Source organism: Rosa rugosa, chromosome 4, assembly GCF_958449725.1.
Source record: "Rosa rugosa chromosome 4, drRosRugo1.1, whole genome shotgun sequence".
Classification (NCBI taxonomy): Eukaryota; Viridiplantae; Streptophyta; class Magnoliopsida; order Rosales; family Rosaceae; genus Rosa; species Rosa rugosa.
In genome coordinates, this window is record NC_084823.1 from 17,588,046 (window position 1) to 17,595,925 (window position 7,880).

Below are 7,880 nucleotides of genomic sequence, written 5' to 3' on the forward strand. Positions count from 1 at the left end.
ACTCTCTCTCTGCCATCACCGGAAAACACCATTTCCGGCCACCATCTCACCACCACCAATCGACGCCGCACCTAAACCTGACCAAAACGCACCCGGAATCACTGACATGCACCGCTGGCAGCCTCCACACTTGACAACCCAGGACTGCAACGCCACTGTTCCTTGAGCCTCGCAGTTTTCCGGCCATTTCTTCACACCGCCACCGTCATCCTGCTCAGCAGCTGAGCGGAGAAAAATCAAGAAACCTCTCTGGCCTCCGACACTCTGCGACGCCGTTCGAGCATAACTGGAGTTCTCATCTCTGCATTCTTTCGTTTTCTAACCTCCGGTCAAATCGAGCTACACCACCTTAAGGGATCAAATCAGAGCCTCAAGAACTACCAAAGCCCCCTAATCCAGGCCCCAATTCCGGCAAACGCTACCACACGCCCCGCCGACATAGTCTAATGGTTCCTGTAAGCTGACCCTGAAGCCTTCTTTTATAATTTGGTTGAGTTCCAATGAGATTATTGATATTGGGTTCTTTGGATTGAGATTCTGGAGTACTGAACTTGGAAGAAACAATGGGATTCTGAAGAAAAAGGGCAGTTTCTGGTCATGCCGTTTGATGAGTTAGAGAGGATGCAGTATGTCATAGAGACTGGTCTGGACAGGATTGAATTAGGGTAAGAAATCCCAGCCTTAAACCTATGATTTCAGTTTTGTTGGGATATTGAAATTGATTAATTGAGTATGTTGTTTTGTGGTGGAGATGAATGCCTGAGAATTTGAAGTTTTGGAGAAGAGAGGAACTGCTGGATCAATTTCGATTGAGACTGGAAAAGGTAAGGATCACGTACAGGTTCTGTTTTGGGATACAAAAATGGTGCAGGGTTGGTTGCTCACAATGTGGTACTTGTTAGGTGTTTACACGACTGTTGGTGGTGGATTGCAGCAACGACAAATTAACTTCTAGTTTGAAAGAGAAGATTGGTAAGGACCTGGTTTGGTGATCTTGAAATTGTTGTGGTTGAATTGAACAAAATTGTGAATTCATGATGAATTGAGCATGTTGTAAGATGATTGGAAAATGGATTAAATGAAGGTTGATTTAAGATGACTTTTTATTTTGGGGTTAAATGCTTAAATAGATTGGTAATTGAGATAGGATCAATTTTACGAAGTAAAACTAAATGTTGTGGGTGATGTTAATATTGAGAAGCAGTTGGTCAAGAAAATGGTGGATTCCATATGATTAAGTTATTCGATTAAGGTTAAGCATACAATTACAATCAAAGTGTTTTCTTAGTTACCATATCCCGGAATGAACATAATAAGCAAAATCATTCGGGAATGGAAATTATTACTTATTTGTTTGCTTAAGGTTTAAAGACTAAGTAAAAAGGGGTCAAACCGGTTGACCCGAATTATTTAAAAGAACGACATGTGATCACCATATCCCAAATGGTTCAAATGCAACATCATTTGGATTATTTGGGAATGGATAGTAGATTTTTATGTTAAAGGATAATTCGATGGACTTTAAGGGAATTAAGTGAATGCCTTAGGTGCTCGATTGATTAAGTTAATGACGTCAAGTTACTTATTGGTTTAATTTTATTATAAAGGACTCGAGCGTGTGCATGTGAAATTGGAAGAAGTATCGAAAGTCTGAAACGAAGCTAATTGTGTCCCTTCCTTGTTAGAGGTTTTTCTATATGTGGAATGCTCTAGTATAATAATATGTTGCCTGCAAGTACGTTTTTGGTTGTTCATTAGTCGATGCCTCGTGATATCCGTGTTTCCATAACTGATAATTGCTTATTGCGAAAACTGAGGCTAGACTTGCATGTTGAGATACTGTACCCATCGTATGTTTGTACTTGTGACTTGAAAGTGAATGGGACCTAGACACGTAGATTCCTAGGGATCCCACGGTGTCGATAACCGTGAACCTCCGGAGGGGGCTGTGCTCCTATGTTTGTCGAGGAAGGGTGAGTACCGACAGTGAACCAGTCATAGGAGACTTAGGGCCAGGAAATTGACACTTTCGCTACTTGTAGTCACAAGGACTACAGAGTAGTTGGCCGGTTCTCGACGGATGACGAACCGAGTCAGTCACCGATTTGTTTCAGTTTAGCCGGCAGGTAAGTATCTCGGAGCTCCAAGTTGTGTGAAGCATGCTGCATATGTTTTATAAAAGAGAATAAATGTTTGTGGTTGCCTCTCTTTAAAGTATTTTCGATAAACGTGCACAATATTATGTAGTAAATATTTTCAAGTATATTATTTTTCAAACCTAGCATGGTTGGGTCGGCCCTTACTGGGCATGCGAGGACGAAAGCTCACCCCTACAACAGTGTGCAGGTTTTGAGCATGTGGTCGGGGAGCGTACAGAGGAGGTACATGGCCCGGCTTGGCGCATTCCTCTTTGATTTTACTAAAATAAGGTTTTTGGTCCACTATCGGATTTTGAAGTAACTTATTTATTTATTTGTTTTCTACTCACTTATTTACAAAATTTCGGGAGACCCGTAACCCTGGGGCGCGTCTCTCATACTTGTATTTACTTAGTGATTTGTTATTTTCCAAATTGGGCTCCTATTGTAAGCCCAAATCCTTTAGCCCACTTTAAATTCCGCTTTTGAAAATATGTTGTTCGGTTGCTAGAACGATTTGTCCAAGAAAATATTTTGTAAACCAACAACCTGAACCCAAAAGGCCTTGCGATTTCGGGTTGATGAGTTATTGGGATGTCATTCGTGACATGTCGGTTTCTCATTGGCTCGAGGTCGCGGCGCTGTGGGACCCCTCTCTCGGGTCACCACAAGATTGGTTATAGTAGATGAGTTGTGTAAGATTTTTATGTATATTCATATTCATAGTCGATTGTTCACTGGCATAGTGCCCACAGTTATTTACCTCTTTGAAGGGTTTTACTGCGTCAACAGATCTTGCGTTATATGTGATGATTTTACTTTTGAATGGTTTGGAAAATTGAGAAAATCATAACATCTTCCAAGATATTGATATCCACAGTTTCGACTAGGATTGAAATTATGCTATTTTTTTTTTCTTTGATCTAATTATTGAAATTATACTTCAATCCTATATTAGATTCAAACGAGCCTGCACTCCTAAAACCGATCCTTGAAGTTATTGGCACATTGACTCAATTTCATTAGTTTGAGAAATACATATCCATTCTGTAATTTCATGTGCATAACCAAATAGCTAATAATTAGATGGCTAATATAAAAAGATTAGCAATTCAAAGATATATGCCTTATCAATCATATGTAAGATATACAATAACGATATAGAGTATGTACATTAGTATGCATATATGTAGTGTATAAGAACGATATTAATATATAGTATGCTATATAGTTATTATAGTAGGTAGCTATTGTGATATTCTAATATTGTTATTATATGATACTAGTATGTGTCATATGCTATATAGTTATGCATATGTATAACATAATAGTTTAATAGCAATCACGTTGCTCTTAACATAGTATATCGTTATTATATACTATGTTGTTAACTTATAAGATATATATTATAAGATATCCTATTATAATATCGTTAGGATGCGGCTATTGTCACCCTACTATTTTATTTGTTTACTCTACTTGCTCATTCTAATCGGTTTAGTCTAAGCCCAAAGACTAGTACTGTCACGCCCCGAATTTCAATCACAAATAATAATACAATTAAATCAAATACAAATGTTATAGGCATGATGGTTCGGACATCAATACTAATAGCTATAAAATTTTTCCTTTAACAAAGGCAACCAACGATGTCCTGAACCCACAATGTAAATACAGACTCGTTCTTTAGAGTCACATATTACATTATACAAAGTTTACAAATTAAACTAAAACATCAATTCAATAAGTGTTGCACACACTACACTCATTAGTCATTACACATCGAACGACTAACAAGTGTGTAACACAGCTAGGTAATAAACCTACCACTGCAACAACAAGGAAGTTCTATGGCTTCAACCACGCTCACCCTAACCTGCAGAATAAACTCCTACCATGGAATAGTGCACCGGGTTGCACCAACGTACAAACCCGGTAAGCTTTTGCAAGCTTATATGAGTAAACTCAACAACCAAAAACAGAACAAATGCTTAAGTCCTCTCAACCTAATAGTAAATAAGCGTATATCACAGCATCAACTATCAATTTCACATCATTCAATAGCATGCATCATTCATGACAAAATCTATATGCTCAGACTTCAATTAAGCATTCAATTTCACAATCATAGTTCAAAACAAAACCACTTCAAGTAATGTTTGAAATCATATTAACACTCAAAGGCAACTTACCAAATCACGCTATCCAAAATCATGGTAATGCAACTCAAGGAACCAACTCACTCAATAATAAGGAAAACAACTCACACTTTGATTCCTTCCAAAACGTAATAGAGAGAAGTAAGTCACACTTCGATTTCTTTCAAAAACGTGGTAAACAAAGACAACTCACTCTTTGATTTCCTTTTAAAAACATAATAGAGAGAAGCAACTCACACTTTGATTTCTTTCAAAAATGTGGTAAAAGAAGACAACTTACACTTTGATTTCCTTTCAAAAACGTAGTAAAGGAAGACAACTCACACTTTGATTCCTTTCAAAAACGTAGTAAAGGAAGACAACTCACACTTTGATTCCTTTCAAAAAAGTACTTATGAGTTGAAAATAACCTCGCTTTGTTACCCCATGAGATATCCTGGAAGACAGACTAGAGCTCTAACTGAATCGTAATCATAACCCAGCCAAAGGCATGGTTACTCGATTTACTGCCCAAAGTCACCCTGCAGTGACCTTGAATCCTCAAGCCTCTCTGTCCCTCGGAATAAAACATTTAAAGAAGTCGCACAAGACTCAAAATATTACACAAATCTCAATACTTCTCAAAACAATAGAAAACATCATTTTCACAACATATTGTTTCCCGAAAAGTCATACCCCAAAATAATAATATGAACTCACTCACAAACATTGTTTGCATCACAACAAAACCACCAATACGTATATATTTCACGTAAATATATTTATACGTAGTCATTCACTCAGGAATGCCACTAATACCAATTATAGTTTGCAGTTAAATAAATAAATCCCAAAATGATAAGGTAACTCCGTTCGTAAATGAACATTGTGTGATTACTCACCTCTGAATCCCGCTCCGCATCACACACAAACCGAGATAAGCACTCATCGCAACATTCCGCTCAACACACTTTTCACGTACCTAATCACATCAAGGTCACATCTTAATACCACTTGTGGTCCGAAAACATCTAAGTTCGAAACAAGCGATTAAAGTTCGAAGCCCCCATTGGAACTAAAACCAAAAGTAACACCAATCGAGGCGAAACCTCATCTGAGACCACCCAAAGTCTCCGGTATACTTCTAGGATCAATATGTCCAAACGACACGTCGATCCAACGGTTAGATCCTCATGGATATAAAACCAAACGAATCGAAATTACAAAAAACCCTAGCATGCATGATTAAACGATCTCCAAATGCTACAAATCATATATCAAAATGCTCGTAACGACCAATAGGTGATAACAGAGCAAGGATTTGCTACAACACAGGCCAGACGCGCTACCACTCCAACCTCCATTCCAGGCTAATCCAACCGTCCATAATCTAAAGTATAACACGAGGATCAACTTTAATACCTAAGACTTGAGCCAATTCGGCCAAGATCGTCGCCGCAAGCTTCTCTGGTGCAAATCGAAGAACACTACCACTATGGATCGAAAGAGGACGAAGAGAGCTTCAAAACTTGACCAATTTCGTGCTCAGCCATCGCCGAAGGAGAGAGTTCCGACTGGGTCAGTCGCCGCTGATCTTTGCCACTTTGATTCGCCGCCGTGGATGAGAATCGGAGCAAGCCACCACCATAGGGAGGACGAAGAAGTGCTGGCGAGTTGATCTGGGTTGGGTTCACCGCTGGGGGTCGTTGGAAAAAAGGAAAGCCGGCCAGGTCGGTCTTCCAGATATGGGTCGAATCAGTTGGGTTTCTAGGATTCCAAGGGTTTCGGCCGAGAGAGAAACCAAAGGGAAAAGTTTCCCAATTTGGAAACTTTGGTAATTATGAAAAAATATTTGGAAAAACTCTATTTATACCAAAATTTCCAAAAATGGAAATAACTTCCGCAAACCATAACTTCTTCACACAATCTCCTATTTACACATGTCGCATGTCTACGAACTCATATCGACGCGCTCTACGACATTCGTGAAAGAAGTTTATGAAGAAACTCAACGTATAAAAAGTCAACCCTCGAGCTCTCTAAAACGACTCGTTCTGATTAATTATTCGTCCAAAAATAATTCCACTCCACCCCCGAACCATGAAATTGTTCTAACAACCAACTTAATAATTTTTTAAAAATCATCAAAAATTAATACAAATTTTCAGGGTATTACAGGTACCGACTTAGGGTTTAGGTCTACTTACGTTTTCTTTGTTCACTCTACAATTTTCTTTGTTCACCTTATTTGCATCTCCACCATTCAGTTTTTAGATCTATATGAGTAGATCACTTCTCTACATTTTCAGCCAAATTAATTGATAATCGTTAAGGCATTTATAACTGTGATTTACAATTTTAAGCATGAAGAGTCAGGTTGGATAGATTTGGTTCATACATTGATTTAATCTAGTTCGATACCTCTTAACGGTCATCAATTTGCCAGAAAATTTGCAGAAGTGATCTATTCATGGAGCTTAAGAACTAAACGGTCGAGATGCCAATATGTGATCAAAAAGTTTGTCCCATAAGTCATCCGTTAAAATGGCCAAAAAAAGAGATCCCAAACTAGAATTATTTGTGGTTTTTGAAGGGAGTGGAAGGGTTGACTGGGATTGGGATTATGGTGTTGATGACCAAAGCATTCACTTTGGCCACTCCTTGGTTTAGAAGAAACAAGTTGAACTTGCCAGAGCTGCTAAAGAAACTCACAGGTTTCAATGCCTTTTGGTATTCACACCATCTATTTGTGATTTTCTACACTCTCCTCATAATCCATTGCATTAAACTCTACCTCACTAAGAAATGGTACAACAAAGTTCCTCTCATTCATTTGCTCATCAATTCATGTTATTTTGAGTACGTACTTACTGTATATTATTTCACGTGAATGTGTGTGGTGAGGGATTACTTTTTTTTGGCCATTTTAAGGGATCGCTTATGGGACACATTTTTCAGTCACATATCGAAATCTCTATCGTTCATTTTATAGGTTTATATGAGTAGATCACTTCTGAAAAATTTAAGTCAAATTGATGATTATGTTAAGGCATTCATAATCATGGTTTACAATTCTAGATATGAATGGTTTAGGTTAAAGTATCGAACTAGGTCAAATCATTGGACTAACCAGATATGTCCAACCTGAACCATTCATGTTTAGAATTATAGTTAAATCACAATTATGAATGCCTTAACAATCATCAATTTAGCTGAAAATTTGCAGAAGTGATCTACACATTGGGACCTAAAAACTAAATGGTCGAGATGCTGAAATGTAATCAAAAAGTGATCCCTTATTAAAATGGCCAAGAAAACGAGATTCTAGTGTAAGGGCCATATATATATAGACGGTCCTTCCACTAAGAGATCAATTTTTTTGGCCATTATAAGGGATCCCTTGTGGGACTCACTTTTTTATCGTATTTCGGCATTTCGACTATTCAATTTTTAGGTCCTAATGTATAGATCATTTCTTCAAATTTTCAGCCAATTTGATGATCATTAAGTTATCTAATTAGATTATATCGATGGACGAACCGAATCTGTCAAACCTGAACCGTTTGTGTTCATAATTGTAAATCGCAATTATGAATGCCTTAAT

General features: G+C 37.9%; 1 long non-coding RNA gene across 1 annotated transcript; it reads left to right on the top strand.

The window, feature by feature from the left end:
• The first annotated feature begins 545 nt into the window (after positions 1-545).
• Positions 546-1,106, top strand: LOC133742698 (uncharacterized). Its single transcript, XR_009862680.1, has 2 exons — positions 546-824; positions 903-1,106. It is a non-coding gene; the product is annotated as an uncharacterized LOC133742698 (long non-coding RNA).
• The last annotated feature ends 6,774 nt before the right edge of the window (positions 1,107-7,880 follow it).